This window comes from Corvus cornix, chromosome 18 (assembly GCF_000738735.6).
Source record: "Corvus cornix cornix isolate S_Up_H32 chromosome 18, ASM73873v5, whole genome shotgun sequence".
In the NCBI taxonomy this organism is placed as follows: Eukaryota; Metazoa; Chordata; class Aves; order Passeriformes; family Corvidae; genus Corvus; species Corvus cornix.
Genome location: NC_046347.1, coordinates 9,789,698 through 9,796,762, shown reverse-complemented (window position 1 = coordinate 9,796,762; position 7,065 = coordinate 9,789,698).

The window sequence follows — 7,065 nt, the reverse complement described above, 5'->3', positions numbered from 1 at the left end:
ACCTGTCCCTCTCCCTTCCCACCTTCTCTGTATGAGCTGTTGGAAGAGCTGTTGGTTTGCACCATCCCTAAACCCAGAGCCTGGATTCACCCCACGGCACAGAGCTCCCGTTTCCCCAGCTCCAGGCCCTGCTCAACCCCCTCTGCACCAGTACACAAAGCAAACACCCCAGGAGGCTGAGTGTCATGGTGGCCCTGGACGTGATGTCCTTTGAAGCCACAATTTTGTCACCCATCCAATGGCTGAATCCATCTGGGAGCCTCACACAGCAGCACAGAGCTGACCATGCCTGGACTGGGCAACCTGGGCTAACAATGAAATAACACGTGGGTGAATTTGTTGTTGCTGCCCAATTACACATTTTCCAGGCCTGGGAATGGCCACCACTGGGCATGGAAAGCAAATGTCCTGCCAAACCCACGAGCTGAACGGTAAAAGCCCTTTCTAGGCACAACAAGCAGTTATGAATTATTAGAATTATTAATATTTTTGCTGCTCATAATGCCAAATATCGATGTGCCACTATGCCAGATGCTACTGAGCCCTACAAAATGGTTCTTTCCTGGGCTAATGAAGAGCCTGTGTCCCTCTGGGCTCCTTGGGACAGTGACAGTGGTGTCACCTCCAGCCCAGGACCTCCAACCACCAGAAGGGACAACCTCTTTCTTCTTACACCTTTCTTTGAAACAATGTCAGATAAAAACCTCTCCGAGTCCCATTTACTGCTACAGCACAGAAAATTAAGCCATTATAATGGACGCTGAAAACCTCGGACTCGTTTCCTTTGGAAGAAAATCTCATTAAGTCTCATTCATCCTATTTCATAAAAATGTCATTTAACCAACTGGTTCTCTCCAAATCCCGTTGTGCAATAACACCGCCCTGCTCCGATGCCCTGGGAGAGCAACCCAGAAACTCAGACAGGGACTTAATTTACCAAATTACTGGGGATTGCACGTGCAGAAGAGCAGCCCACCCAAACACCTGCCTAACTCAGCATCCTCTTTATGCCAGCCACCAGAAAGGGACACTTAGGGAACAAAACGAGGGGAGGGCGAGCCCCTGGGGCCGTGGCTTTGTGTGGAGGTGCCCACGGAGCAGCTTGTCCTGCCCAGAGCGGCAGTGGCCCCGTTCATGTGCTGCATGTCCAGTCAGAGAGTCGATTTTCTCCTCCTGCCAACAGGGAAGAGTCACGTAGTGCCTGGGATTTGAAAGTAATCCGATGAACTAGGCAGGCGGTGGCAGGTACAGGAAGGTCTTCCAGAGTTTTCTTCATCTTTATCAGCTTCTGGAAGTCCTTGTTCACAGATCTACAGGGAATCTCTGTGTTCAGGTAGCAGCTGCAGTCATCAAGAAAGCAGAGGATCTTTGAATTTCCTTCTGATTTTCCAGTCTAAACTTGAATCTGAATTCCCAGGTTGAACAGAGGGAAAATTAACTATTTATATTTTATTTGTTAGCCCTTCTGCATCTGAGATAAAAACTCAGTTAAATGAGGGAGAAAACGACTGCAAAAAGCTGTTTAAAGCAGTGTCCTCCAGCCGTGCTCAGCCCTCCTGGTGCCCAGCAAAGGCCAGAGACAGCCTGTCCCCTCCTCTCTGGCTGCTGCTGTGTGTCATGTTCACAGGCAGCAAAGAAGCTTGAAGTCAGATTGTGGCACCAAAAAGGAATAACTTTAGATTAAAAGAATCAGTTCACAGTGAAGCTACACAATAAAGAGAAATTAATTTTTTTTTTCTGCAAGCTTTTTTTAGAGCAGGTAGTAAAAAAAAAAAAAAAAGCGGGAAATAAAAAGGCAGAGGGTTTTTAAGGCCTGAAGTGCTCTGGGAGCATTGCAGATGTGCCAGCCCACACTCCCTGGGCTCATCCTGACTGCGCCCAGCTAGCCTGGCTCCTGGCTGCCCACAAGGCAGGTGCTTTGCTCCAAAAGAGATGGCTCCAGGTTGTTGTCTTCCTGCAGAACACCAGGTCAGACACCAGCAGTGTGAAGGCTCTGAGGGCTGCACCAGGGCTGTTCTGTTGGCCCCTGTAAGGGCTTTGTGGAGGTGACAGGTGACCAGGAGCTCAATCAACTCAAATCCAGCAGCCCCAGTACATCATAGCAACATCCACATGGTGCTTGTCAGGAGCCACAAATCCTAAACCAGGGGGCAAAGTCAGAGCCCTTCCCTGTGCACAGGGACACACTGTGGGCCAGGGCACTGCCTTCCTCATGGAGAGCCTCAAAAACCTGAGAGATGCCACCACAGCCTGTCCAGCCCCCACCATCAGGCCACAGCATGGTGCTGCTGCTGCTGCCTGATGCTGACTCTGCTGATGCACCTCGAAAGTGCTTCCTCTGCTAAAACCATGGTAGGATCACAGAATCACAGAATCCCAGACTGGTTTGGGTTGGAAGGGACCTTAAAACTCATCCTGTTCCATGCCCCTGCCATATGCAGGGACACCTTCCACTAGACCAGACTGCTCCAAGCCATGTCCAACGTGGCCTTGGACGCTTCCAGGGGATCACAAGGACGCTGATGGAAATCACAGAGGAAACACGAAACAAAGATGCTGAGCTCCCTCCTCTCCCTGCACACCCCTCACCAGCCCCCACTGGGGGTCAAATCCCCTCCAAGACCCCCTCAACCCCTCCCCTCCCTGCTCCCCACTCCATCCCTGTGCCTGCCCTTCCCTGGCCAAGCACGGGGAGGGCAAAGCCCTATTTACTCTTCCCACCTTGGTAATTTAGACCCCGAGACAGAGTGGGCCAGGGGCTCAGGGTCTAAAAATCATTTTCCCAGCAGGAAAACTCCCCTGTGATAGGCACAGCCCAGGGGGGACCCACAGAGGGCAGGATCCAGCCCCACGAGTGTGGCTGACGTCACCCTCTGTCACCGCACTTGCACTGGTGGTCACATTGATAACGAGATCAAAGGCTTGAGACTATTTCAACAGAAGTGCTGGGAACAGTCTTGATCAAAATAAGAGGAAGGCCCTGTATACAGAAGACATGAGAGGTTTGCAACCCACATGTGAACCTTTGAAGTTATTCTCCTTTTTTTTTTCTTTTTAATAAACTAGTTTAACATCATTAGTTTAAGAGGTATGAACCCGACGGGCTGTGTAATCGCCCAATACGCTGCGGGCACAGGGCATTATCCACACACAGACATGCTTTTCCAGTGGGGGAAAAATAGCACCGCCAGAGATACTCACAAATAAGACAAGAAAACACACAATTAGATTTATGGGATTTGAAGTTCATTTCATAAACCGACACACTTTTGTTCCTGAGTATCACCAGATAAGTCCGATACATTTTCTCTCCTATAATCCTTTTACCATTTCCATTCCCCCCTACAGACTCTTTCCCTTGATGTTTTGTTCAGTGCACTCCCTGCTATCTGCACATGCTTGCCCAGATTTTTTAGACTTGAAAGGGGCACGGTATCAGCATTAACCATTCCAGGAGAGCTGATAAAACACACACGAGCACTTTGCTATCTATTAACATTTCTGAACTCCTTCCATCACCTGCACAGAATCGTGATTGAAGAGAGGGTGGAGGCAAAAGAGGTAAATGAGGATATTTACGACCAACTTCCCATAACTTATTTTTTCCACAACCCCTTCCTCACCGTGCCCAAACGAGGCATCGTCTCTGCCACCTTCCTGTTTGAGTAACAAGGACACCAGGGCTGCAAGATTCCCCATCCCTGGAAATGTGCAGGGCCAGGTTGAAGGGGGCTGGGAGCAGCCTGGTCTAGTGGAAGGTGTCCCTGCACATGGCTCTTGAAGGTAGCATTTAAATCCTATTGATTTTTTTTAGTCAAATACGGATATTTTGGATGGAAAATTGAGCACTGCCGTGGCTTCCAGGGATGTACCCGTGATGCCATGGCAGAACAATGAGTGTGGTTCTCTTGTCAGGTCAGTGATGGCTCCTTAAAGTCCTGTTCAGGGCCACATTCCTCCTTTTTCCCCATCTACTCACTGCTTCTGCTAAACAATGGTGATTCTGGGCTTCATTAGTGCACAGTGCCAAGGAGAAGCTGGATCTGAGGTGGTTTAAAGCCCAGTTCCTCCACGCTCTAATGCTGTGAGTGCTTATGAAGTGACTTTTAGACACTCCATCAGGCAAGCAACCAGCTCTACACAACAACTGCTTGTGAGCGTCCATCACCCCGAGTGGGACAAACGACACAGGGGGACAAACCCCTCCCAGAGGTTTTGCTAAAATCATCTACAGACACTGTGTCTGTGGCAGCCTGGAGCTTTATCTGCCAAACAGGCTCAGATTTAAGGACTTCCCTTCTAATCTCAGGTGGCTCAGATCCACCTACACGTGCCCTCCTCCTTCCCACCCTGCACTCCCACATCGCCCTTCTCGGGCACGTGAGGTGCAGCAGGAGGAACGTGGGGAGGTGACAGGAGCATCAGTGCCAACAAGGCCTGAAAGAGATTCCATTCTATTTTTTCATGGAAACAGGAACATTTTTTCCAGGCATGCTCAGGGATGCCCTTCTCCTGCATGCACAGAGGGGTGCCCTGGCTCTGGATGCTCCTGGAGGAGAACACAACTTGGGGCTGATGGTATCTTGGCCTGACTGCAGAGGAAGGGAAATATATGATGTGTTACCAGCCTGAACTGATGTGATTTGATTCTGCAATTTAATCTGGTTTGTTTTCTGGCTGGCTCCTAGGACTGTGTAAAAATGGCTCCTTGAAAACCCAGCTAAGTATAAAGTGCACTCCCTGCAAATCTCGGCGAGGGAAGGAAATCCAAATGTTTTGAGTTTAACTATTAAACATAGTTTCCAGCTAGTGTGCTCAGAATTTGAAATTAAACAAATGAAAGAAACATGTTTCAATGGTTTTATGTAGGCAATAATGTCATTAACAGGAAATAAAGAAATTGGGCTTTGCAGCTGCAGCATGAAGTTTAACCCTTCCTGTGCAGCTCGGTGCTTGCTGGGCTGCCACAGTCCACTCCCACCCCTGCCTGCTACTGGGCATCCCAAAAAACCTTCCTGGACCTGAATATCCTGATCCACACAGCCCTTAAAGCAGGATGGTAATGGAAAAAGCAGGAGGAGAGACAATGGTTAGGAGAGAACTGGCTTTCCTGACTAGTGGAAAACTTTCAGATCATAAAGTCAAATAAAACTTTTCACTTCCAGGGGTAAAAAGAAAAACCCAAGCCCTTTGTGCACGGTTATTTTTAGGTGCGCTGTCGAAGTTGAGTACCCTAAAATTATACCTGCTTTGGTTTGTTTCTGCCTGTCCATTCAATTCTCAGAATTAAGGACATTGAAGGGTGTGAGATTCCAGCCCCTGTGGTGCTGTCAGGAGCTGGGTGATGCCTCTCACAAGCTGGACCAGTCCTGAGGCCACAAAAGAAACATTAATTTTCTTAAGGATGCCTCTATCTCCAGGTGTGAAATGCAGGCTGGGGAGAGGAGGCTTTGCATGGAGAAAGCCTCACCCTCACATCACCAGACCTTCAGGTCACCCCTCCTGAGCACCTGTGTCCAAACCAGCACCAAATTATCGGTGCCATTTCATCTAAAATCACATTGCACTGCTCCCCCTTCTCCCTGGTTATCCACATTTCTTTTTAGTAGATCGTATCTTCCCCTGCCAAAGCCCTATTGATTGTATGAAAAGGTGTTTTCTTCCACTGTGGGAACCTCCACCATAATCCTTAAATAATTAATATTGGCAGCTTTGTTTTCCCTTTTCATTAAAAGGAGGGGAAACCTGGTGAGTGTGAGGTTGGTCTCTCTCCTGACTAGACCCAAAAAGGCTGCTTGGACATACATTGCACTAATGATTTTTTTTCTTTTTACTAGAAATCTTCATGCTGGGGGAGAGACCATCAAAATACTATTTTAGTCTTTTCTTCTTTTGCTTTCTAATCCTTTCACAGAAGCCTGGAAATTACCTGGTATCCTTTCTCCCCATAAGAAACTGGGGATGGACTGAGAACCTCATATTACTGAAATCAGGAGAAACTGAAGCATTATTAGACCACATCCCCATTTCTGCATCCCCAGTCCCAAAACAGCTTCTGGGCTTTTCCCTCTTTTTTCAGCAGGCCTCAAATTAGAACACTTTCTTTTTTTAAAAAAATATTTGAAAACAAATCTAACTCGAGTCTCCTGTTATCCTGAGAGCACGTTCCAGGCCCTTTCACGTCACAACTGAGAGTTCCCCCCTGTTCCCCCCTTTTTTGGTAGCATTCACAAGTGTCTGGATAATGATTTCCCCTCTAAGCACTCTATTCCTCCAAGAGCCTTTCCAGCTCATGGGACTGAGGAACAGAGCCCATCCCCAGGAGGGTCCTCTGGCACTGAAGCAGTTCCTACCTTGCTGTTATTACCCTGGAAAAGGCCAGCACACCCCCTCCACGTGTCTAATCAAAGGCCTTCTAATCAAACATGCAGATCAGCTCATTAATGGTGATGCAGTGGGAGCCCCTGACAGGGGATGGTGATGGTGGCAGGAAGCACTGAGGGGAGCAGGAGGTTGCTGTCACCTCCTAAGTCCCAGCTGCTGCTTCCTGAGATAAGTTTGGTTTGTAATGGGAACATTTCCACCTGGGGGAAGCCCTAAAAACTCCTAGAAAGCAGGAAAAGTTGAAATCCTGTTGTGGGTAACATAGAGTCAGGTTGGCTACAGGACAACCATGCTGCTGTGGGGTTTCACACTTCCAAAAAACACTGGTTCTGAGGAATTTGCCAGAGATACATTTAGGGTCTATTCACCTCTGTGCACGGAATGGAAATAAGATCTTTCACACAAGCCCCTTGCAAGCTGGAAGGAGAGCACTCCCATCATCTTCATCATGGATGAAGGGGTTTGCTTAGAAATGGAAAATAAACTTTGGAAAGCAAGGAAATAACACTTTGACTATGATCTCCATCCCATACCTGGATGTTTAAATTAATTAAGAGCACTGCCATGATGTGTCTCTCCCACTGAAGCCCATTGGGATGATGATCAGCTCCCTGGAAAATGGGGCACCTCCTGCTCCGGGCTGGCCTGGGGGACGGCACAGGAGGGGCAGCAGCTCCAGTG